Source organism: Sturnira hondurensis, unplaced genomic scaffold (assembly GCF_014824575.4).
Source record: "Sturnira hondurensis isolate 20B ecotype Veracruz unplaced genomic scaffold, ASM1482457v3 Scaffold0020579, whole genome shotgun sequence".
NCBI lineage: Eukaryota > Metazoa > Chordata > Mammalia > Chiroptera > Phyllostomidae > Sturnira > Sturnira hondurensis.
Window position 1 is genome coordinate 4,800,073 of NW_028093210.1, and position 24,014 is coordinate 4,824,086.

At 43.9% G+C, this 24,014-nt stretch overlaps 1 protein-coding gene across 1 annotated transcript in view; it reads left to right on the forward strand.

Moving 5' to 3' along the window:
* Positions 1–810: 810 nt before the first annotated feature.
* The window catches only part of RBFOX1 (RNA binding fox-1 homolog 1), a 1,495,983-nt gene continuing 1,472,779 nt past the window's right edge, over positions 811–24,014 (forward strand). Inside the window, exon 1 of the mRNA XM_037029876.1 lies at positions 811–1,478. The gene's annotated coding sequence lies outside the window, so the exon portion shown is untranslated. The remainder of the gene's footprint in view (positions 1,479–24,014) is intronic.

A 24,014-nucleotide genomic window follows, 5' to 3' on the forward strand; every position in this document is an offset into this window, starting at 1 on the left:
TTAGGTCAGGAAGAGACCAGGGCAGGGGAAACCCAGGCTTGCAGGCATTCATCCCCTGTAGAGCATTAGGCCCGGATAACTTTTTGCCTCTTGGATACAGTTCCAGGAGATTTAAAGATTCTCCAGAAAACTTCCCCAGAGCAGAAGTGGCTCAGGCCAAGAAGCTACCTCCACTGACCATCTCTCCAGGGTGTTTGTCTACTTTCTTGTGGGGTGGGGAGCGGTGAAGGGTAGAAACAGAGGAGATCACTGGTGCTCAGTGACCCAGCCCACTTTGGGAAACACGGTCTTCGGGAGGAAAAGGGCCTGTGCTCATAGACCCCACTGCCCACTCTCACCCCTTCACCCGCTTAGGCCAGAAGCAGGAGCACTGAGGTCGCATCAGCTGCCGCCAGCTGCTGGAATCCGGGGCTGCGCGGGTGATGGTGTTGGTGTAAGCGGCAGCGCCTGCGATGCAAAGGGGGGAGGGAGTGCTCCCTCGTGCACCGGATTATTTTTGGCTCGGCAGCCAGGGCTGCTCGCCGCCTGTCGTGCGTGCACGCACACACACTCACACACACAGACACGCACGCACACGCGCACACATACATGCACACATTTTCGCGCTCGCTCTCTCGCGCTCTCCTTTGTTTATTTTCTAATCTATATTTTTGTTTGAAGATCTTCTCTTTACTCTCCCCCGCCCGCCCACCAGCGCTCTCGTGGGCCTGCCGGGTGTACACCGCTCCCCTCCATCACCCCAGCCCTCCTCCCCGTCTCCCCGAGCTCGGGGTTTGAAGGTCACCTCCTTTCCAGTCCCCTTGTGAGCCACGCCACTGCAGCCTCCTCCAGCTGGAGCCTGTGCTACAGGCTGTGCTGCCCTGAAGTGGTTCTCGCAGCGGAGGTGGCAGTGGACCTAGCCTGGGGGCAGCGCTGGGTGGGAACCCCGAACTCAAGAGGGAATCCTCCTGCTTCGCCCCAGCCTCGGACTGCACTCGCGGTGGGGCGGGGGCTCTGTGCCATCCCTGGAACGGCAGAAGCGGCAGTACCCAGACTCACGAGTGAGCCTCCGCCTCCGGGCAGGAGGAGAAAAGAGTGAACAGGACACCTGGCATCAGGAGGGGACAGGCGTGAGCCCCGCCCCTGCATCCCAAGCGGGAGAACTGTGAGCTTCCAACCCAGGCAGAGAGCGGAACAGCGGACAGCGCACCCAGGGCTGAGGCACCTGGCGCTCCAGACCCCTGGCCGTGGCCCTTAGGGCCCAGGCTGTCCGGCTCCACACCTTGCTCAGCTGCGCCCAGCCTGCCGCCCAGGCAGGGGCGCCAGGGTGGGGCTGACCTGCCAGTGAAGTTGCGGACAGCTTAGGAGAAGCCAGCACCCCCCTTTGCACTGTCTCCAGCTCATGGTGAGTGCGGCTGGGGGTGCAGAAAGCGCCGAGGAATTGGAAGGGCTGGGGCCGCGTGGAAGGCGACTGGAGCCCGGCTGGCCTGGAGTTCTAGGTAAGTCCAAGTGTAGTCACTGCCTCTATGTCCCCCTGACCTGAACCTAAGGGTCCCACAGAAGGAAGAGCTGGGTGCCCGAGAGCTTGGCTTCTTCCCAGCGCCAGGCTGGGCAGGCTGGGCTGGGAACTTTTTCAGTGTGATGGAGAGGTCTCCCTGCATGTCCTCCTGGGGTCCCAAGACCTTGAGCCCCCCCTAGGTACCCCAAGCCCATGTCGCTTTCAGAAACATACCCTTCCTTGCAAGCCCCAGAGCACCTCAGGAGCACCCAGGTTGCCTTGTCTGTCCTCCTGGGAGCGAGTCCCAGGTGCGGGGAGCAGCTGGAACCTGCCTGCGCACTTTGGTTAGTCTCCCTGACGGGCTGGAAGTGGGCACTCACTGGTCGCGCAGCCCTGGTCCCTGCCTTGTTAACAGCCATTCGGGAGGTCTGAGGGAGGGGATGCTTGGGTGCAGACAAGGGTGAACCCCAGCTGGGGGAGCAGGGAAAGGGAAGAGGAGGGTCGCTGAACTGGAGGGAGAGCCTCTGTGTTTATTGGCACCAGGACCCTGAGATGCCACTTTCAACGCCAGGGGAGGGGGCCAGCCTGGGAACTCAGGACTTGGAAACTCCAGCTGACCCCTTTGGTTCATTCCTTGCTTTAAACGCCACGCGAGGGGTGGGGGTGGGGGGCAGGGGAGGAGACCCAGGCGGCAGCAAATCTTCGGCACCGAGGAGCCCTAGGAGCAAAGGTCGGGGGTAGCCCCTGGTAGCTCCAATTTCCCCACTCTGGGAATGGAGGCAAGGGCGGGGTTAGCAGGGCACCGCTCCCATAACCCCACCACCCCGGGGTTGGGGAGAGGGGACACCTGCCTGGGATCCTTCTGATACCTCCGAGACACTAGCTCCAGGGACCAGATGTCACTAGACACTCAGAAACTGCCCGCAGAAACAGAGCAGGGGACCAGACTACCGGGACCAGGAGCCGCCAGCTCCATCCCCTGCTACAAGAGAACGGGGGTCTCCTGGCTCCTGCTCAGACAAAGACCTGGATGGACCTGCCTGCCCAGAAACGTGTGGGTGGGGCTGTTCCCGTGCTTGGAAATCGCAGGGCAGTTCAGGGCACTGGCACCCAACGGCAGCTCTTCTCAGCTGAACTTAGAAAAAAGATGGGGGAGGTGTCTCAGAATAGCTTTGTCTGAGTTGAAATACGATGTACCGTATCCTGAGTTATCTTTTCTAATAATAATGATTATTTATTTTATTTATAAAAAAAAAACCCAGTGCACCAAGAGGCCTGGCCTTGTTGGCCTGAGTTTAGGACACACCCAAGCTGGTGATCCCTCCCTGCCCCTGTCCTAGTTCATTCACTTTCCATTTCCCATTTACATTTGTTACAAAAAAAAAAAAAAAGGACAGGGCCTGGATCCTTGCAATTTTTAAGTGACCACAGTGGGCCTGGCTGGAACCAACAGCAGATTTATTTGGACCAAGTCTTTTTTCTTCAGTGGTAGAAGACCTGGGGTCCATGAAGGGTAATTATGGCCCTGCATTCACAAGCAATGGGGCTGACTCACCTTCTTACTTTTGGAACTAATCTGGGAAGCACTGGGTCCAGAGGAATCCACTGGATTTCTCATAAATTAGCACGACTGAGTTGGGGCAGGAAGAAATGGACAACATTTGTTACAATTTCAAAGACCCCTTAAGGGTTCAGAGAGTAGTTTTATGGTGAAGAGCACAGGGTTCCTGGCTATGCCACCTGCTGGCTGTGTGACCTTGGTCAAGTTACTTAACATCTCTGTGCCTGTTGTTCACCTGTCAAATGAGAGTTTTAGTGGTAGTATGGAGCTCGAAAAGTTTGGGGGGGGATAAAATAAAGTCATAAACACTTAGAACAGGGTCTGGTATATGGTAAGTGCCTGGATAATGTTAGTTTTCCTTTACTTTGTAAAAAATTAAATAGATTATATTTTGTGCCTTGTGATACCTGGTAGAAAGAAAAGGCAGGCAGTTTCCTTACACACACACACACACACACACACACTCTCTCTCTCTCTCTCTCTCTTTCTTTTCAATAAGGGATGGACTAAAAACAAAAAAAGAGAGAGGTTAATCCTAAAAGGGAGGATGCTTAGAGAAACCTCAGTCTCTCTGAGAGAAAGCTGGTGTGATCTCTCTTCCAGTCTGCACATTTTTTAAGAAGAATCAGCAACAGGCCACCTCCTGGCTGGGATTAGGTTGGTGGCATTTGAAACCATCTCAACAAGCACATATACTCTGACCTGAAATCAAGTTTTTACAAGTGTGCATTTCTCTTAATCATCTGGAAGGCCTGCTTCTCCTTGGCCTCCTGGGATGAAAGTATCCTCTTAGTAAATGTTACTTTCCTCAGAACACACTGTCTTTAACATTACCCTGTGGTCCCAGACATTTCCACTCAGAACAAGCCAAAACACGGGTCTGAGTTGATCTCTCCTGCTGGAATTGACCCACTCTGCCCTATTTTCTCTTCATGATAATTGATGCTATTTTTTTACCTGCTCCTCTCAGGTCTGAGCTCAGGCCTTTGAGACATCCTCACGTCTCTGATGACTTAAAAAAAAAGTTTAGCCGTTTCAGTTCGAGTCATACCAAATCATTAAATTTTATAAAATTCCTTTTAGATAGGTATTTTTTTAATCTAGAAAATTGGGTCTGCCCCGTATAAATGTCTGATACTTCTTCACCTTTCTAAAAATTAGACCATTTTATTTGCATGCTTTCAGCTGATGTGTGGAGTCATGAACACATTCAAGAGGGAAATCAGATCTGACACAGAAATTACTGTGGGGACGCAGCAGTGTGTCAGTATTGGAACCTACTTGCATCGACTCTTGAGGGACCCAGTCCTGTTAGTGCCACCCTGGCTACCAATCTGTGGCTATACAGAAAACATGCTCCCCAGATGGATGCTGGTTGACTTTTCTAAGATCATGTGATAGCTTGTCACATTCACATTCCCCCGTATTGCCTGAGACAAATCTGTGTTGTGCTGAAGACCTCAAACTTGGAGATGGTATTTTTAAAGAAGCTGTGAGGCTCTCCTCAATGCCTACATCCAGTATTTAATATGCTGCCTCAAGGCACAAGCATAAATATTAAAACTTTAATTAAAGAATCAATCAGTGAAGGAACTTCAGAATGAGGGGCACCCAGCACCTTCAGATGACTCCAGCAGAGAACATGGTTCGACTTGGTTGTAGGGTCTGGTAGTTCTTATGAAAATGACGTACGGACTTATGAGGACAGACAGGTATCTTCATAGCGTGTATCTGTAGTTGTGCTGAACACTGCCATTACCATTGGTTTGTCACTGGTCACTGGACATAAGAAATATGGGTGACAGTTGCCTGCTATATGGGTGGGTGTGTCTGTCATGGGGGGAGGAGTGGCTAATGCAATGGATGTTCATACCGTACATCAGGAATTCTGCTTGGGAATAAGGCCAGCGAGCACACTGCTGTCTTGGAGCTTCTGTTGTCATGGGGAAAGCTAGACAATATGCAAGGAATGGAAATACGTTTTTAGGAGGATAATGACAAGGGTTACACAAATTGTAACATGGTGATGATATGACAGAGAATGACTTGAAAGGGCTTTCCAAGGAGGAGAGATTTGAGCTGAGTTGTAAGTGAAAAGAAGTAGCCTATATATTTCAAGATAGGCATTCAACCCATGAGTACCTACTGAGCATCTGTGATGTGTCAAGCACTGTGGAAACACTTGAAATACACAGTGATCATTATATACAGACATCCCTGGCCCAAATGGAGCTTCCATTCCAAGGTGATTATCTTCATGAAGACACTTTCAGAGAGAGGGACCAGCAAGTGCAAAGGCCCTGAGGCTGTAACAATAATATTGTATGGATGCAGTTGGGTCATGTAGGCCTTTTGAGGCCTGGTAAAGAGTCTGGATATTATTTCAATGGGAAGCCATTAGCAAAGAATTACCATGATGTATTTTTGACTTAAACATTGTAGAAAACAGTGATATTTTTTAAAATACATTTTATTAATTATGATATTACAGTTGTCCCATTTTTAATCCCCTTTATTCCCCTCGGCCTTGCACATGCCCCCCCACCATCATCCCCCCACCTTTGTTCATGTCCATGGGTCATACATATGAGTTCTTTGTGTTTTCCATTTCCCATATTATTCTTAACCTCCCCCTGTCTATTTTGTACCTACCATTTATGCTTCTTATTCCCTGTAACTTTCCCCCTATTCTTTCCCTGCCCCCTCCCTCCCATAACCCTCCATGTGAACTCTATTTCTGTGAATCTGTTTTTGTTCTAGTTGTTTGCTTAGTTTGTTTTTGTTGTTGTTGTTGTTTTTTTTTAGGTTTGGTTGTTGATAGTTGTAAGTTTGTTGTCATTTTACTGCTCATAGTTATGATCTTCTTCTTTTTCTTAGATAAGTCCCTTTAACATTTCATGTAATAAGGGCTTGGTGATGATGAACTCCTTGAATTTGATCTTATCGGAGGAGCACTTTATCTGTCCTTCCATTCTAAATGAAAGCTTTGCTGGATAGAGCAATCTTGGATGTAGGTCTTTGCTTTTCGTGACTTGGAATACTTTTACCAGCCCCAAGGTTTCCTTAGAGAAATCAGCTGATATTCTTATGGCAACTCCTTTGTATGTAACTGTTTCCTGTTCTCTTGCTGCTTTTAAGATTTTTTCCTTATCTTTAATCTTTCCTTATCTTTAATGTAGTTATGATGTGCCTTGGTGTGTGCTTGCTTGGGTCCAACTTCTTTGCAACTCTCTGAGCTTCCTGGACTTCCTGGAAGTCCCTTTCATTTGCCAGATTAGGAAAGTCCTCCTTTATTATATTTTCAAGTAAGTTTTCAATTTCTTGCTCTTCTTCTTCTCCTTCTGGCAGCCCTACGATTTGGATATCAGAATGTTTAAAGTTTTCCTGGAGGTTCCTAACCCTCTCCTTATCTTTTTTAGAATTCTTGTTTCTTCATATTCTTCTGGTTGAATGTTTATTTCTTCTTTCTGCCCTAAACCATTGATTTGACTTGCAGTTTCCTTCCCTTCAGTTTTCTTTCCTTCTGTTAGTTCCCTGTACATTTTCCTTTATTTCCTTCTTCATAGCCTTCACTTTCCCTGCGTTTTGTGACCAAATTCAACCATTTCTGTGAGCATTCTGATTACCATGGTTTTGAACATTGCATCTTATAGGTTGGCTATCTCCTGTCTCACTTCATTGTATTTTTTCTGGAGCTTTGATCTGTTCTTTCATTTGGGCCCTTTGTGTGTGTGTGTATGTGTGTGTGTGTGTGTTAGTGCACCTGTTATGTGGTAAGGGACAGAGCCTTAGGTGTTCACCAAGGAGGGGCAACCCAAATCACTGTGTTGTGGCACTGTCTGTGGGGGAGTGGTCAGGGAGGGGGCAAATGGCACTTGCTCTGCTCTCTGCCAGCTTTCAGTCACTTCCCCCACTGCCCACAAGCAAATTAGGCCCTTCTGGTGCTGATTCCTGGGCGGGTGGGTTTGTGTACATTCTAGGACCCTGTGGGTCTCTTAATGAACTCTCCTTTGAGCCTGGGATTTTCTTCTGCTGCCTCAACCCCCCACAGATTTTTTCAGTCTGAGGTTTTGAGGCTTTATTTTCCCACACTGGAACCCTGGATCGTATGGTCTGTCTGGCTCCCCAGTTGTTCCTCCTGGTTGATCCACATGCAAATGTGGGACTGTGCACTCCACAAGCTGCCAGCTAACCCTGTCTGTCTGCTGCCACCTTGCCACTAGTCCTCCCTGCCCCAGCTGCCTGTCGCTGCCTTTCCTCCCAGTCTGGATGAATGTTCTTCTTCTTTAACCTTTTGGTTGTTGGATTTCCATGCAGGTCGATTTTCTGGCAGTTCTGGTTATTTTTTTGTTTTTAAATTTGTTGTTGTCCTTTTTTTTTTTGGTTGTGTGAGGAGGCACAGTGTATCTACCTATGCCTCCATCTTGGCTGGAACCAATGTCTAACATTTTTGAGAAAAGTCAATAAACAAGCACGCTTTCCAGGCCAGCCAGCTTTTTTCACAAAGTCCTGATTCATCCTTGTAACCAAATTTGGTCCGTGGACTTCCTGGTACCCAAAAGGGTAAGCCCTATAATGTCTAAGAAATTAAACCTTGTTATTGCCCCTGGGGACTTAGAACAAAATCTTCCATTCAAGAGGAGAGATTAGTTTATAGGGAAAAAGAACCTCAGGGTTCTCAGTAATACTCATGTGTGGGAGGGATACTGAGCATGTATCTGTAAACAATATCTCCTTTAGTGGTTCGTTCCCTAAGCATCCCTTCAGAGAAGGAACTCTCTCTGCCTTCCCCCTCCCTGTGGCTTGGCTGACATGTCTCCTGTACAGATCTTGTTTATTCATCATATATTCCAGTGGGCTCCCTTTCAGAGTGTGGCCATGTGCTTCTCCCATAGGTAGGTTTGATAATGGATATTGACATAAAGAAGCGAGTTGTTTCGTGTGCTGAGTGTACCTAACCTTGTCTGTCTTGGGGAGCTCTCCTGGCCTTGGAAGGTGGAGGGTTTGGATATCTGGGTAGTTCAACTTTCTTCCCACATTTGATCCGCAAACCTATCTCTTTACCAGAACCCTAGAATTCTGTCATTGCCTGTTAGATATGCTGTGATGATAATATTAAGTTGATATGTTTCATACACTTCGTTGACAACACTAGCTGTGCTAAGCACTCTACCTGCATTCCTCTGTAGTGACATGTGATCATTCCTCCCCGCCACCTCCCCAGCATCGTTCACCTTGTTCACTTACTACCCATCGCACAGGTTACTACTCAAAAGTCCCTTTCTCAGAGAAACCTCCCTCTCTCACTGTGTGGACTCTCCTTCCTCACAGCCATCCCAGGGGCAGCTTCACTTTTACGTGAGTGACTGTGTCTCATCTCTCTCTCTTACTACCTGGATAGTAAGTGTGGGTGGGCTATGGGTGCTTCTGGTTTGGAGTCACTGCATCCCTGGCATCTAGCACAGTGGTTGCCACAGAGTAAGCACTTGACATGAAATAATAGATTATTGCATTTAATCCTTCCAGCACACTCAGAGTTGGATTTGTTTCATAACCCCATTCTGCAGGTAGATAGCAAGGTGAAGGCAGCTTAAGCAGTTTTTCCCAGGACAGCAGGTAAGTGGTACACCCAGGATTTTGACAGTCTGAGTGAGTAGCCTGTGACATTGCCTCTTCTGCTTTTGTAGGATGCTAGGGAGGGAAGAGGCAGTGTAGTGCATTGGTTAGGGGGACTTTGCTGCTTAGCTTGAGTTGCTCTGAGAACTGAAACAGAGTTGATCAGAGGCACAAAAAGAAAAACATGGCACCTGTTTCTATATGCTCCACCATTTCTTTATTGTGTAAGAGTGACCTGTACCGGGCTCTGCAGTGGTGCAATCTAGCTCTTGTTTTGCTGTTTTTTCTCCTCGGATCCTCAAGGCCCTGGCCACCCAGAGCACTCAGTTCCTGTCTCCAGGCTCCAGCTCTGAGTGCATCGGCCACTGATCTGGCTACAGGCAGTCCTTGGCTATCACACCCTGAGGGCTTGTGCTGCTCTGATAATCACTCAAAGTGCAGTTGGCAAACCTGAAGCATCATCATCTGAATCAACTCCCTTTTCATTTTTTCTGAGGACAAAATTAGACCTTTGCCAGCATAAGAGAGTATTTGTACAATCACCTGTTCATTGCTAGGTCTTGTCTTTCCCCAAGATGTCTTTTCTTCTGTGAATTTTAGAACAGAGGCAAAGATGAGCGTTTTTTCAACCTTAGGTTTTTTAAATTGTCTTTATATCATTATCAGCTCTGTAGGAGCTACCATTTGCTAGGGCACAGGGAAGAATACTCTGTACACATGGCTTCATTAACTCTTTATTTCAAGCCCTTTATTATCCCCACTTTACAGATGAGGGACTGAGGCCCAAAGACTAGGTTGCAGATTTGAGCAGTTCTGACTTTAAGTGGAGCTTCCAGGTCTACTCTGCAGTGAAAGTGCAGGTTGAAAGTGCAGAAGAGCTGTTATAAGACACTCAGGAGGTAGGAGGCAGTGCAGGGCAGTGATTGGCATTACAGAGTCAGCCTGCCCTGCTTCAAATCCCAACTCCATCACATTCTAGCTCCACAACCTTTGGCCTTACTGAGCCTCTCTGAGCCCCATTCTACCCCATAAATGTAGATGATTATTCTTAACTGATGGGTCAGTTTGATGATTAATCAGGTTTATAAATTATTGTAGCACATGGTTTGTTCAGTAGGGAGCTTGCTCTGATAATAATGGCAATTATTGTTATCATTTAATAATAGTAACAGTAATAACAATAATAATAATAACATCATTGTTGTTATCGTTGTTGCTGGCATCTTTTCACAGTCTCTCTAGTTAACAGATTGGCCCCAGAATATGATTCCTACATCTTCCTCTTGACTGTAACCAAGATGTAAATTGAGAGTGAAGGGGGAAGAACCCATAATAACTGCAAATGTGGAGTTGCAGGAGTTGACAGACCCAAGTCTCTATATGGAGTTCTGCCTGCAGAGGACTGCTGACAGTGGCCATATGCACGGGCTCTGATTGATTGGCAGAGAGAAACACTAATTTATTAGACTCGTTATGAAAAGTGACAGAGCAGGGAATCGAGAGGCTGATTCAGCACTAGCAGCCCTGGCCGGATCTCAGTGGTACTTGTTGTGTGTCTGTTTCCCTTGGGACGAGCCCTCTATCTCTGTTCTGGGTTGTTGATTGTTTTTACAGCGAGGCTCTTAAAGATGCCTTGGGAGCGAAGTGCACCTTCCTCGGCCTTTCTGGAGGGAAGGCTGGCCCATGATATGGCTCATAGTCACACCACGGTGAAAAAAGCACCTTTTCTTTCAGCAAGGTGAGTGTAATTTATGCTGCTGCTGATGGAAAAGGCTACGATGATGGAAAAACTCCCAAAGGGAAAGAAAACAGTTCTTATTTACACAGGTTGGGAAATTTCAGGAGTATCCTTGGGGAGAATAAAGAGGATAATTGATCTCTCTCTTTAACAACATGAGACTCTTTGTGGGGGAATTTCTCATTTTTGACTTGGGGAGTTTCATCAGTCTGAATTACAGCAAGTAGGGTCCTAGCTAAATATGGATGGCACATTGACCTAACCAAGCCAATGGAGTTATCCTGGAGTCACAGAAGCTTTGAGAAGACCAAACTCTGAGAGCAAAGGTGTGAGAGGACCCTGGCTTTGGAGCCAGACCTATCTAGCTTTGGAGCCCAGATTCTGTTACCTTCTAACTGTGTGATGTTGGACAAGTGATTGTACCTCTCTGAGCCTCCATTTCCCTATCTATTAAAAGGCAGATGTTTCTGCCTCTCTCTCACTAACGACTGATGCTGCAGAGTGAGGTAAGTTGAGCAGATATCACATGGACTTCTTAGAGAAGTCAGTGCTTGCACATTTATTTACCTTCTAACATTCAGACATGAGCTTCTCATTCCAACATTCTTTGATGGGGAAGTTTTGTTGTTTAGTTAACATGCTCATGGTTCTTGGAAAGATGTTTTGTTTTCTAGTGATTTTCTGTTGTTTGCACATGGAATTTTGCTTAGCTTTAGTCTGTGTGAATTTACAGTAACCTCTGAAAGTTCACAAGGAGGACAAGGAATCATTCACCCCTACTCCATAAATTCAGTTCTACTGACTTATGCTTTGTTCTTGTCAGCATATAATAAGGGATATTTTAACAAAGCCATCTTATCCCATATGTAAAAAATAAATATTATATATATATACACACAGGAAAAGAATAATCATTTGAACTAAGGAACCATACGTTGAAAGCAAATGAAGGGAACCAAGAAAGAGCCACCTGTGGAGAATCCACGCTTCCTGCTGTTATGGACCATGATGGTGTTTCTGATGGCACTGTTGGCTACCATTGTAGTTATCTCTGCTTTCAGGATCAGAAAAGTTCCTTCTTTCCTGAGGCATTGATTGGTATTTATACACTAGACACTCTTAGTGGAACAACTGATCATGTTCCTTTTTTACAAAGCCTGCCAGGAAGCTCAAAGCTGATTTAATCATCTAATCTTGACAATGTATAGGATTTGCTACTGTAGATTTTGCATATTAACTTCATTGTTGATCCATTTGACTTCTCTGCCTTTGTTTTAATTTTCACCTTTTATTGTGATTTATCTTCATTTCATTTTTTAGAAAAAAAATCTTTGCAAAGTACCTAAAATAAATACATATAAGATATATGAATGTTGCAAAGGACACAGAAATCAATGACAGCCCTATAAGTCACCAGGAATCTCTGGAAAATAGGACAGCATAGTGCAGTACTTGGTATCTGAGTCTCAACTGACAGTCTTTCTTATTTTCTCCCATGATTTGTTTAATTTTTTTTTTCTGGAGCACTACTTGTGACATGTAGGTTCAGTTTTACAGGGTCACCCATTGCTTTTCTCTTGCATTCAGTTGACATTCTCAGGTCCAGGCTCTGGGTCAGGCACTGTACTGGACACTGGGGCTGGTGTATTGGGATGATGAAATGAGCAGTGGCCAAGACAAACAAGAGCTCTGCCTCAGGAAATTTAGTCTTTAGTGGGAGAGACCAACACAAGACATGAAAAATATATGGACAATATAATTACACATTATAATAAGTGTTAAGATGAAAACAAAACAGGCACGAATGTATCAAAAGGGTTGATGGCTATATTAGGTAGGAGGGCCAGGGAAGATATCTCCAAGGACAGACATTTAGGTGGGTGAGCTGAGGCCTGGAGAATGAGGAGGATCGAGCTCTGCAAAGAGGGCAGCAGATAGAGAGAGGGGTGGAGCCCATGGTGGCCAGAGGCACCAGTGTGGCCAGAAGTCCAGAGGAAGAAGGGTGCTCTGCACATCCTGGAACCTTCAAGGTAGCCACATGCCTGGAACAGTTTGAGCTGGTGCCTTCATGTAGCTGGGGAGGCTGCAGAGGCCAGACAGGCAGCCTGTTCTTGAGACCCCATATTTTTTTCTTTTTTGAAAAGGTCTTTGTTCATACCATTACTCATAGATGTATCAAAAAATGGATGTGTACATGTGAGAGTGCATGTGTGTGCACATGTGCGCTGTGTGCATGGGTTTGGGTGTGTGCATGGGAGTGTGAATTGTGTGTGTGTGAGTTGTGTGTGTGCATGGGTGTGTGAGTCCTGTGTGTGCATGGGTGTGTGTGTGTGTGTGTTGCAGGAGGAAGGGAGGGAGTGGAGGGCAATACGACGGTGGTGTGATATTCTGCTCTGACTTCAGAACCCACAAGATGAAAAAGCAGTGGCTGCTGGACATTCAGCTTGTTACACACCCAGGGCAGAGCTGTTTCATCTCATGTGCTCCCTGCTCAAGTCAGCCTTGTGCTTACAGGTGCATTTGTGGGGTAACAGCTTCTTAGGAGGTAGAGCCCGAAGCCATCTCCGCTAATATATCTTTATAACGTCCATAAAGTTAAGTGAGAAAATGGACTTTGTTTCTTTACCTCAGACCACCACATAATCCCGCACCCCAACCGCTGACTCTATTTCAGTATCAGAGATTTTTTTAAATTTAAGAAATGCTTTGGGACTGCAGCATTTTGGAGTCTGTTTTCAAGTGTTTCATTAGCACAATAGTGAGGCTGTTGCCTCTATTCCAAAGTCAATATTTTAGGCACCCTTCATTCTTATTCACGTCTTTTGTTTTGCTGCTTTTTTGGTTCTGTGTCCTGGAAACAGGAAGCTTGATTTTATTTTCCTTGTCCTGACACAGGTAGAGTCATTATCCTGTGTCCCTCTTTGTTAACCATTTGGAGACAAGGATTGGTGGAATGACCATGTACAGAAGTAAGGTCAGGGGAAACACCTTGCAGACTTAGCCCAACTCTTTGTCTCTAGCTCAATTCTTCCATTTAATAGGGAAAAAAAGTGAAATTGTTTATACCCCAGATCGCTTTACTGAGAGAAGGGAGGGAACCCACTCCAATGAAAAGGGGCTCTTGGGCTTTCATCCCTTGATGATTTTCTTCTTACCTCATTTGGGGAATATTAGTTCTGGTAGGCTGCAAATGTGCCTCCATCCAGGAGGATAAATGGAGAGCAGTGTGTGGAACAAATGCTTGTCTTAAAAAAAAAGTTTATGAAATGCCAGCAGATGTCAGTGTGCCCTTGCCATTTTATTTTTTCCCTTTTAACTTTTTTAAGGCAACATTAATTATTTTTAGTAGTAACACACACAAACACAAAGTAGCAATTAAAAGACCATGAAATATATTATTTTTAAGTCTTGGGTCAAAGAGTGCAGCAGGTCTCATTTCATAAGGTGAATCTTCTAAATCTGTGCAATATAATTCTATCTTCAAGGGGAGGCAGGACCGCACCAGTCAGGAAGCATGCTCAGGGTATAAAGGGTTGAGTATCTCCCCTTATAGCACAGTGGTAGCCCTGGGCTTGCCTCTCTCCTTTTGGACACTAATGTGCTCTTACCAAGCCACAGTCCCACTCAGGTTGGGACCTGCTATGTATGCATGTTGTCTCTGTGTAAAGAAGCTAGTACCATGAAGGTTCAGAAAACTTTTGTTTTGAGAGAAGGCAGTCACACTGCACTGGTTTATGCCTCCACACTGTGGAGAAGTACAGGCTTTGTTTTTTTTTATTTAATTATTTTTCAAGTACAGTTTTCTGTTTATTACTCCCATCCCATCCCACCCCCTTGCTCCCCCCTCCCTCCCATTTCCACCCTTCTCAGTTGTTGTCCATGTATCTTTTATATTTGTTCCTCTAAATACCTCCCCTATTTCCCCTGAAATTCCCTCCCCTCTCCCCTCTGGTCACTGTCAGCCTGTTTTCTATTTCAGTGTCTTTGGTTATATTTTGCTTGCTTGTTTGTTTTGTTGTTTAGCTTCCTGTTAAAGGTGAGGTCATATGGTATTTGTCCTTCAACACCTGGCTTATTTCACTCAGCATAATGCTTTCCAGTTCCATCCATGATGTTGCAAAAGGTAGGAGCTCAGAAGTACAGGCTTTGGAAGTCAAAGTGGATGTCAATTACCCAGTGTGTTAATCTGCCAGCCGTCTCTGTGGCAGGGAGAGAAGGGAGCTTAATGGGATTAAGAAACATTAGTCCACTATTTTGGTAAAATAAAACTGCATTAAAACCCAAAATTTGATCCATAACAATATCATAATGATGAATGTTTCACAACATCCTCCAGTTCCATTTTTGAAACAATACTTTTTTTCTTGCTATAAAAGCAATCCATGTTCATTGTAAAAAAACTGGAAATAGGTAAAAAGCCCAAAGAAGAAAATGAAATATATATAATTTTGTCTTTTCCCAGAATAGTGATGTCAACATTCAAAGCCCAGTGTAAGTCTTATTTATTTTTCCCCCTTTTCTAAGCCATTGTTCTGGAACTAAATAATAGCCTAGGATCCAGCTCAGTGTCTGAGAACCAACTGGGTCTGCTGATTAATACAGCCCTTCATTCAAGAGCTGGAGTTTGTGAAGGAGAGTTGGGGGAAGGCTGGGTGCAAGTCTGCGCTGTAATGAAAACCTCTTGCCATTTCCATTCTCAGTACAACAAGCTGCATGCTAGCAGTCAGCTCCTCCACAGGCATTTTTGGATTAGAAATTGGGCACACAAAAGGATTTGACCCAAGTGTTTAAAAATTATTCATTTTAATCTAGGGATGATTTGCCAGCATTTACAAAAGTCAAGTGTAAAAGAAGTAGGCTAGTTCTGAGGCAGGGCATATTTGGTGTGTCACTTTACTTGATAGTTTAGATGAAAATGGAACAATACTTAAAACATGCAAAAGTATGCTGAGAAGAATGTATGTTGCCCTTGGCTCCTGCCTCTCCAGAGACGACTCCTGTGGCGGCTCCTGGTGCATTCTTTCATGGGCCAAGTGCACATGCATGTCGGCTTTGACACAGACAGCGGAGGGTCTGCGTAGCACCTCTTTGCCTTCTTACTTTCAACTTAGGATGCACTTTAGGGAATTTTCTATATCCATACTCTTTTGTTAATGCATATGTAATATTCCATTGTACATATTTATTCCACATTATTTAATTAGTCTCCTTCTGGTGGATTTTTATGTTATTTCTAGTTTTTTTTGTTATTAAAGTGCTGCTTTGAATATTCTTGACTACCACCATTTCCTACACATGTAAGTTTGTTTATAGAATAAATTCCTAGAAATAAAACTGCTGGGTCAAAGGAGATGTGTCTTTCATTTTCGCAGACATGGCAATCCTTATGCCTTGACTAAAATACACAGTTGAGTCTTAGAGAGTGAACAAAGTTTATTTATTTTTTAATTTTTTAAATCCACATCAGAGGATATGTGGATTTATTTTATTGATTTGAGAGATAGAGAGGAAGGGGGAAGAGGGGAGAGAGAGAGAGAGAAACACCGATTGTTTGTCTCCCATACCTGCCCTGACTAGAAATTGAACCCACAACCTATGTATGTATCTTGGCCTGACTGGGGATTGAAACTGCAAACTTTTGCAGTGTGGATAATGCTCCAACCAACTGAGCCACCCAGCCAGGGCATGAGCCGATTTTAGATGAAGACACATCATGGTTCTGATTTGTGGCCACAGTGCCAGGCATGTGGCTGTGCACATTGTTCATCTGTTGCAATATTTGTAATTTTTGTCATTCCTGTTTTTTTGCTAACACTTTACATCTGCCAGGTACTTTGCTAAGAGCTTTAATTCCATTTTCACATTTGGTCCCATAGAGTAGACCCTGCTGTCAGCCCTGTTTCAGAAAGTGGGACATGGGGGCTGAGACAGACGAGGTGCTTTGCTTAGAGTCACATGGCTGGTGGTCAGGTGAGGATTCAGACTCAGAGCCCCCAAGCTCAACCATCGAGCTCTAACGCTGCAGTGTGCTCTGAACAGCAGAGAGTATACTGTTGACATCCTATCAGGGCTTGGCCTGATCCTTGTGTATTGTTGACATACTGGGTCAGATAATTTTCTGGTATTGTGGGGGGCTTTTTTGTATGCTACAGGATGTTTATAGCTCCCCTTGTCTCTACTTTCTAGGTACTGGTAACACCCCCTTCTGCAGTTGGGACAGCAACCACGTCTACAGACAGTGCCAAATGTCCCCAGGGTGGGTACTGCCCCCAGGTGGAAATCACTGACTCAGACAAAGAGCAATGTGCTCTGAGATAGATATTTTGACACCAGAGACATGGATTTGAGAAGACTAACAGCTGACGTCAGGGTGCCCTTCACTCAGTTGTCCCTTCTCAGGGACACTCATTTAGTCCCACCCAAGGGTGGAACAGAAGGCCCACCCCTCACGACAAATCCCAGTCAAGGAAGAAGCAGAGGGGGTGCTCACACCCTTGTCATGCTCCATTTGTGTCACAGTAATGTTCCCAACATGACTTTGTCTTTTAAAAGGCAGTTTAGAAATGTCCATGAAAAATTGGCTGGTAAAATAGACTTATAAAATATCATGTTCTCAAGTACAGCCAGCTTATGCATTATATAGCCTTTTTATTCATGCATTTTCATCGAGCGCTCAGTAATACTCTACATCAGAATGGCAAGCAGGAGGCCTAAGTGACACCATCCCCCTTTCTGTACATGTGGTAGACATCGATAATCAGTTCCCCACACCCCCACCAGAGACATTTCCTCAGAATCCTCAATGCATCACTTTAGGCATATACTCTCAGCCAGTTGGAATTACTATGTCAAATGAAATTTGTTTGCTGTCCTTATTACATGGTGCCTTTTTGGCTGAGAAGAAGGATTATGCTTCCAAAGAGGGAGTCGTATCATGAGCTATTAGCTTATTTTTCAGTTACTCAGAGAAAAGTACTTGATGGATATGGAGAAATATCTATTCTTTAGGCATTTGGAATTAATATCCCATTGTATAACAATAATTGGGCACCTGGGAATGTGTCTATGTCCCAGGCATCCTACATACACCGCTCTCTTGTAGACTGTTGCTTGTATTGTAGCATCTTTCTCTCCCCCACTGAAAAGAATCACCCCTCCTCCCCGCCTTTAAAGCTCCATGAGGCAGCCAACCCAGTGTGAAACAAAATGCTTTGTATACAATGGGAATCTAGACAATTCCCTTAGCAAAGGACATTCAGAAGCTGTGGGGTATCACTGGAACTGTGTCACTTCTCAGCATGGGGCATGGGAGGAAACTTAAAAGAGAAAAGGAACTGGACCATCCAGCACTTCCAAAAGTAGAGTCTGATTTACAAAGGCACCAAGGCCAGGTTCTCTGACAAAGGCACATATGTTTAAGATTGGAAAATGCTTTCAGATGATACCATGTAACCATCCATTGTAGCATAATGTTTTATGTCTTCTTGACTTCTGAGGGGAGAAGGGGAATTCCCACAGAATTGTTTCTATAGATTTTGTAACTTGAATAATCTACGTGCAAATGCCTGCCACTGAAATAGCTCTTAATTAGTCTCCTATTTCCTAAGAAAACAGGTAGAAATAATGCTAGGAAGACAGAACATTGGGTCAGAGGGCATCTGCCTTTGGGACTGCAGGTAATGCTAAATGTCTATACTTTTAGATGGTTTAGTTTCCGTGAGATAGAGACAAATTATTGTCTTATGTTGCCTCCTCTATGAAAGGAATTCCTAACTTGGGAGCCACCTATGGACTTCAGGGACTTACCGAAATTGCATTAAAAACTGTTGGAACAGATGTTTAAAAAAATTGGGGCAGGAGGTCCATAGCACTTTTTCTTTAAATCCGATTTTCAAAGGGCTATGCGATATATAGAAAATTAGGAGCCCACCTTAGAATAATAACTGTCACACTGTTTTGCCATGACCTGATCAGGCAGGGGAAAAAAAAAGATTCTTCCCTCCACCAATTTTAACTATGTGGTAGAGTTGGGGTGAGGGGAGAATGAGGAAGGACAGAGAACTTAGTAGCAATGATGCAGGGTACAACTATAGTTGGGGAGAAATATGTGTCCCTCTGATTGAGCAGTAGGAATATGGTGTTTACTAGAACCATAGCTACTATATGTCTGAAAGCCCAATTACTGTATTGAGCAATGATAAGCCAAAAATGCATTTAATGCTGGTGCGTTAACCAAAACACCCATGCAAATCATAGTAAGTGTCATAAAACATTGAACTGAAATTCCACTCAACTCAACAACTTTGATAATGACTTGAAATCAGAAAGTCCTTCCTCGAAATTATAAGAATTACAGCCTTGTTCATGAGTATTTGCAGGAGAAGATATGCCATATTTCTGCTAAGTTCTTGATAGCTTGACTTCTTAGTACAAGGTTGAATTACAGTCCCCAGTAAAGTTTGGTAATGACCTATGCTATCTTTCAGTACTACTGAGTAGAATACTACCGTTGGTTTTTCACTGGCCATTTGTTAAAGAGTGAATTTGTAGAATGCCTTTCAATGATGTGCAGAACTAGTGAGAAAACCTGCATCTGGACTTAGTCAGTGCCCCAGTGTGAAGGCTCTCTGGGTCCATGTGCCTCAACACCGTGAATCACTGCTCTAGGAGGTTAGGGAGGGTGGGCACAGAGGTCTCCATTCTGCTGATATTCCCGTTTCTATTAGGGTGACTCTAAAATGCACATTTATAAACTTTTTGCTGTATAAATTATCAATAGGCTACATACACACATAGTATACACACATATATTTACTCATGTGTTGGACTCACAAGTGTGCAAAGCTGCATTTATGTACATGGTCATTGTGTATGTCAATATCCCCATCTGTCCCAATTCTAAAATATCACTGTTAAATGAAATTTAAGGGTCTTTCAAACCCTTTTCATTGGCCAACCTGTTTTGAGAGAGGTCCATTTTGGGCACTATGTGCATATTTATGAGGCTTGTAGGAGGAACTTTTGTGATCTACTATTTTATTGAGCAAAATAAATTCATTTAAATGAAACCCATTTAATTTACTTTATAGCTTTGATTTTTAAAAAGATTTTATTTATTTTTAGAGATAAGGGAAGGGAGAGAGAAAGAGAGAGACAGAAACATCCATGTGAGAGAGAAACATCGATTGGTTGGTTGCTTTCTGCATGTACTCCAACTGGGACAGAACCTACAACCCAGGGATTGAACCAATGACCTTTTACTTTGTGGGATGATGCCCAACCAGCTGAGCCAAACCAGTCAGGGTTGTAGCTTTAATCTTTGATTTGGATAAATTCTGCAGGAAAAACTAAGCAGAAGTATTTATCACTTGGGTTGGATTTTTGGTTATCCTCTGTATTTGAAGTCACACCTAACAATCTCCATAGATTAGAATGGCTATGATTTTCAGTATGCACACACAGACTCTGCTGGACCCTTACCAAGTAATATCTTTAATATTCTGTGCATCAATTACTATTTGTGGACAGAAACATAATATTACCCACTAACCAGTGTTTCTACTCTCTTCATGCATCCTGGTTTGCAAGAAATTGGGGGAAAAAAAGCTGAATCCTGCAGAAAGTTTCCACTTCCCAGACCAAGCTGTGTGCATAGCAGGGAGAAGAGAGCAGATGGCCAGTGGGTTGAATCAGCAGAGAACCAGCTGGGATGCATGAGAGGGCATTTCCTCCTTCACATCCCTGGGAGCCCAGTCGGGGTTAATCCTGGAGCTCTGAGCAGGACAAGAAGTGTCAATGTCAAGACCTCTGTCTGGCTCACAGGACCCTTAGACAAATACAACTTAGATTGTAGCAGAAGATCTGAGGATAAGCTCTTAGTTTCATACTTGCTTAAAAAACAAACAAACAAATAAACAAACAAACAAAAACATGCCAGGGAGACAGAAGGTTGGAGGGTAAAATGCTGATTAACAGGAAATAACCATATTTCCCTGCATTAGCACCAGCTTGGAGACTGAAGTTCTGTGATAAGGGCACATAATTTGGGTAGTTCAGATCCCAAAGGAAGGCCTTTTTTCCTTTTAAAGTGAAATCTTTCTTTGCCACTGAATAATTACATATTTCTTGGACTGCCATCTTCTGGGACAATGATTCCTAACCCCAAGTTTGATAACAAGCATGTTCAGTTATTTTGAGGAAAATTACACACTTTTCAAATTTACTCATCTCAAATTATTTAAAAGTGTTTTCACAACTCTTACTTTTTTTGTTGTTCATGTATTAGTTATCCATTGCTGCATAACAGACAAACCCCAAATTTAGCTGCTTAAAACAACATTCACGTCCAATCTCAGATGGGTTCTGGCTAGGTAGTTTCAACCTAGGGCATTGCCAGGGTTGGCCATTATCTGAAGCCTCAGCTGGGCTGCAGAATCTGCTTCCAACCTCAGCCCTGTGTTTGTTAGCCAGCTTTAGTTCCCTGACTGTGGGACAGAGGCTTCGGTGTTTGGCCACACCTATCTCTCTGTAGAGTCGCTTACAACATGGCAGCCTTCATCCCTGAGAGCAAGAGATGAGTGAGAAAGAGGAGGAGGGAAATTACCAGTGAATTGTTTTTGGTACAATTTCCCCTATTATTAATATTTTCCCTCAGTATGGTACATTTGCTACAATTGAAGACATTTTTATGTACTAAAGTCCATAGGTTACATTAAAATTTATTCTTTTTCTTGCACAATTATATGTTTTTCCCCTTATTTTCAAGTTGTGGTAAGGTATACATAACATAAAATTTACTGTCTTAACCATTTTGGGTTTTACAGTTCAGTGATATTAGGTACATCCGTATTGTGCTACCATCACTATTATCTATATCCACAGCTCTTTTCATGTTGCAAAATTGAAATTTGTTAAACAATGACTTCCTGCTTTTTCCTGGCTTCTCTGTCTCTGTGAACTTGACTACTTGAAGTACCTCATATAAGTGGAATCATGTAGTATTTGTCTTTCTGTGACTGGCTTATTTCACTTAGCATAATGTCCTCAAGGTTCTTCCATGTTGTAGCATATGTCAGCCTTCTTTTATATTTTTAAGGCTGGAAAATATTCCATTGTATATACTTACCACACTAATCCATTTATCTACTGATGGACACTTGAGTTGCTTCCATGTTTTAGCTGTTGTGACAGTTCCACTGATACTGATATACACCCCATCGTGGTATCATCATACAGAATAGTTTTACTGCCATGTAAATACCCTGTGCCTCATCTCCCCCATGCCCCAGCAAATCACTGACCATAGAAAGGCACTGATATTTTTATTGTTTTGCCTTTTCCAGAACATTCCATAGTTGGCAGCCTACAGTATGTAGCCACTATCAAATGCACACAGCCTTATTTCTGACTTATTCTTTTGTTAGAAGTAAGTCCAACCCACACTCGAGGCAAGGGTAGTTAAACTTCACTGCTGAAAGTGGGGAATATCGCAGAATATGTGGACATATTTCATGCCTCCACAGTTAAGCAGATGAGACTGGAAGTGCCAGCGTTTATTAAGCATCCGCTGTTGTGTTGAGCACCGTCTTCCTGTTTTATGAGCATGATCCATTAACCCTTACACTGATTTATGCACATGATTCATTAACCCTGACACTGATGCCCTGTGGTTGCTGTTCTATTCATCATCTCCACCTTTTAGGTGATAGCTGTGACTCTCCCAGGTCTTACACCTCATAAGTGGCAAAGCCAGGACTTAAATTCAGGTTTATGTTTTAAAATTATACCATGCTGCTTTCCCTTAGTCTAGGGAGAAATCTACATGTAAGTCTTAGGTCTGGGCACAAAACATAACCCCTAAAAATATTAGCAGATTCCAGACATCTTCCAGTTGCCTCTCCAAAGGCATTCTTTTTATACATATTTTTACTGTTTTAGTTTTCTACTGCTGCTATAACAAATAACTACAAACTTAGTGACTTAAAACAACACAGTTGTTACTCCAGAGTTCTACAGTTCAGAGGTCTAACACAGGTCTCACCGGGTTATCAGGGTGCCGGCAGGCTATGTGACTTTAGGAGGTTCTAGGGGAGAATCCCTCCCCTTGCTTTTTCCAGCCTCCAGAGGCCAACCATATTCTTTGACTTGTGGCCCCTTCCTTCATCCTCAAAGCCAGCAACATTGTATCTGACTCCCTTCTGCTCCCTCTTCTACCTTTAAGGACTCTCACGATGACATTGGGTCCACCCAGCTAGTTCATAACATTCTTTCTATCCTAACGAAGGTCAGCTGATTAGCAACCTTAATTCAACCTGCAAACTTTACTTGCTTAACTCACAAATTTGATTTGCAGGTATTCGCAGACTGCTGCGATTAGGAGGTGAACACCTTTGGAGGAAACATTATTCTGTCTTTTATGTCTTCCTGCTCTTTTTTCAGGAAGTTGATAAGTAAGAACTTCGGTCGTGGTTCCTTTGCCCTTGGATCTTCATTTGAGTTCTGCTAATGAGGAGTTTTGGCAGGAGGTTGGAGGGAGGAAGTCGAATGGCATCAAGACATCTAGTGACCTGGTGCCTTCCTTGAGTGGCCTGGAGGGTCCTTCCATATAGCTCATTGCCCATCCTCACTAAGCAGCCCCCTTTCCTTCTGGGAACCTGTAACTACTCCCCTCACCCGCTCTTGCCTGGAGGTGGTAACAGCCACGCTGCTCCTAATTTGGGTTCCTTCACATCCTGTTCAGTTTTCTTACACTCTGCCCACACCTTTGGAAATAGTACCTCTATAAATTAAATCTCCTTAAGTAATCTCAGTTTGAGTATGCCATCTGTTTCCTAAGGAGAACTTGACTGACACAGTGACTAAGGATATTCGTATTTAAAGTAAAAAATAAAAGTGTGTGTCTTAAATTAGGGCAAGCTGAATCTTTCAAAGCATGGTATTTAACCCCTTGGCAGAGATGCTGACATGGGGCCAGAATCCTGGGCTGGCGTGGTTGCTTTCTGAAACCAAGTTCAATTTCCACGTGGAGACTGCTCTTCAACTACTCAACCAGGAGCTTCCTCACGATGTTGATGTCTGGCTTTGAGTCTCTCCTGGCACCTGTATCACCAAAGGTGATGAATTCAAGAATTCCCCCAAATTGTGGTGGGTTATCATCCTCATTGTAGAAGGCCTGATTCAAATTTAAAAGAAAAAAGTCATTTTTTAAAAACTTAAACAATTCCACAGGTGAGCTAATGAGCTAATTACAGATAGCAGTTTCAAAACATTGGCATTTCACAGGTAAACAGCATCTGGTGTGAAGTTACGGAGAATATTCGAAGATGTTCTTGTACTTCAGGTGGTTTTCTTTTCTTTTTTGATAGTGGAGGAAATGTTATAAAATGTCATTTGGTGTGTCTCGATAGGAGAACCATGAAGCACCTATCAAGACCCTTCCTTGGTGTGAGTCTTGAATCCTAAGCTTTCTTTTCCTTCCAGGCATATAGCTACAACACTGTACTGTATACTTCAAAAAATTGTTAAGAAGGTAAATCTCATAGTGTTCTCACCACAGTACAGATTAAATGAATAATACTAAATTTTTAAAAAAGGAAAGCAAAAGACTTCTTAACCTTTAGAAA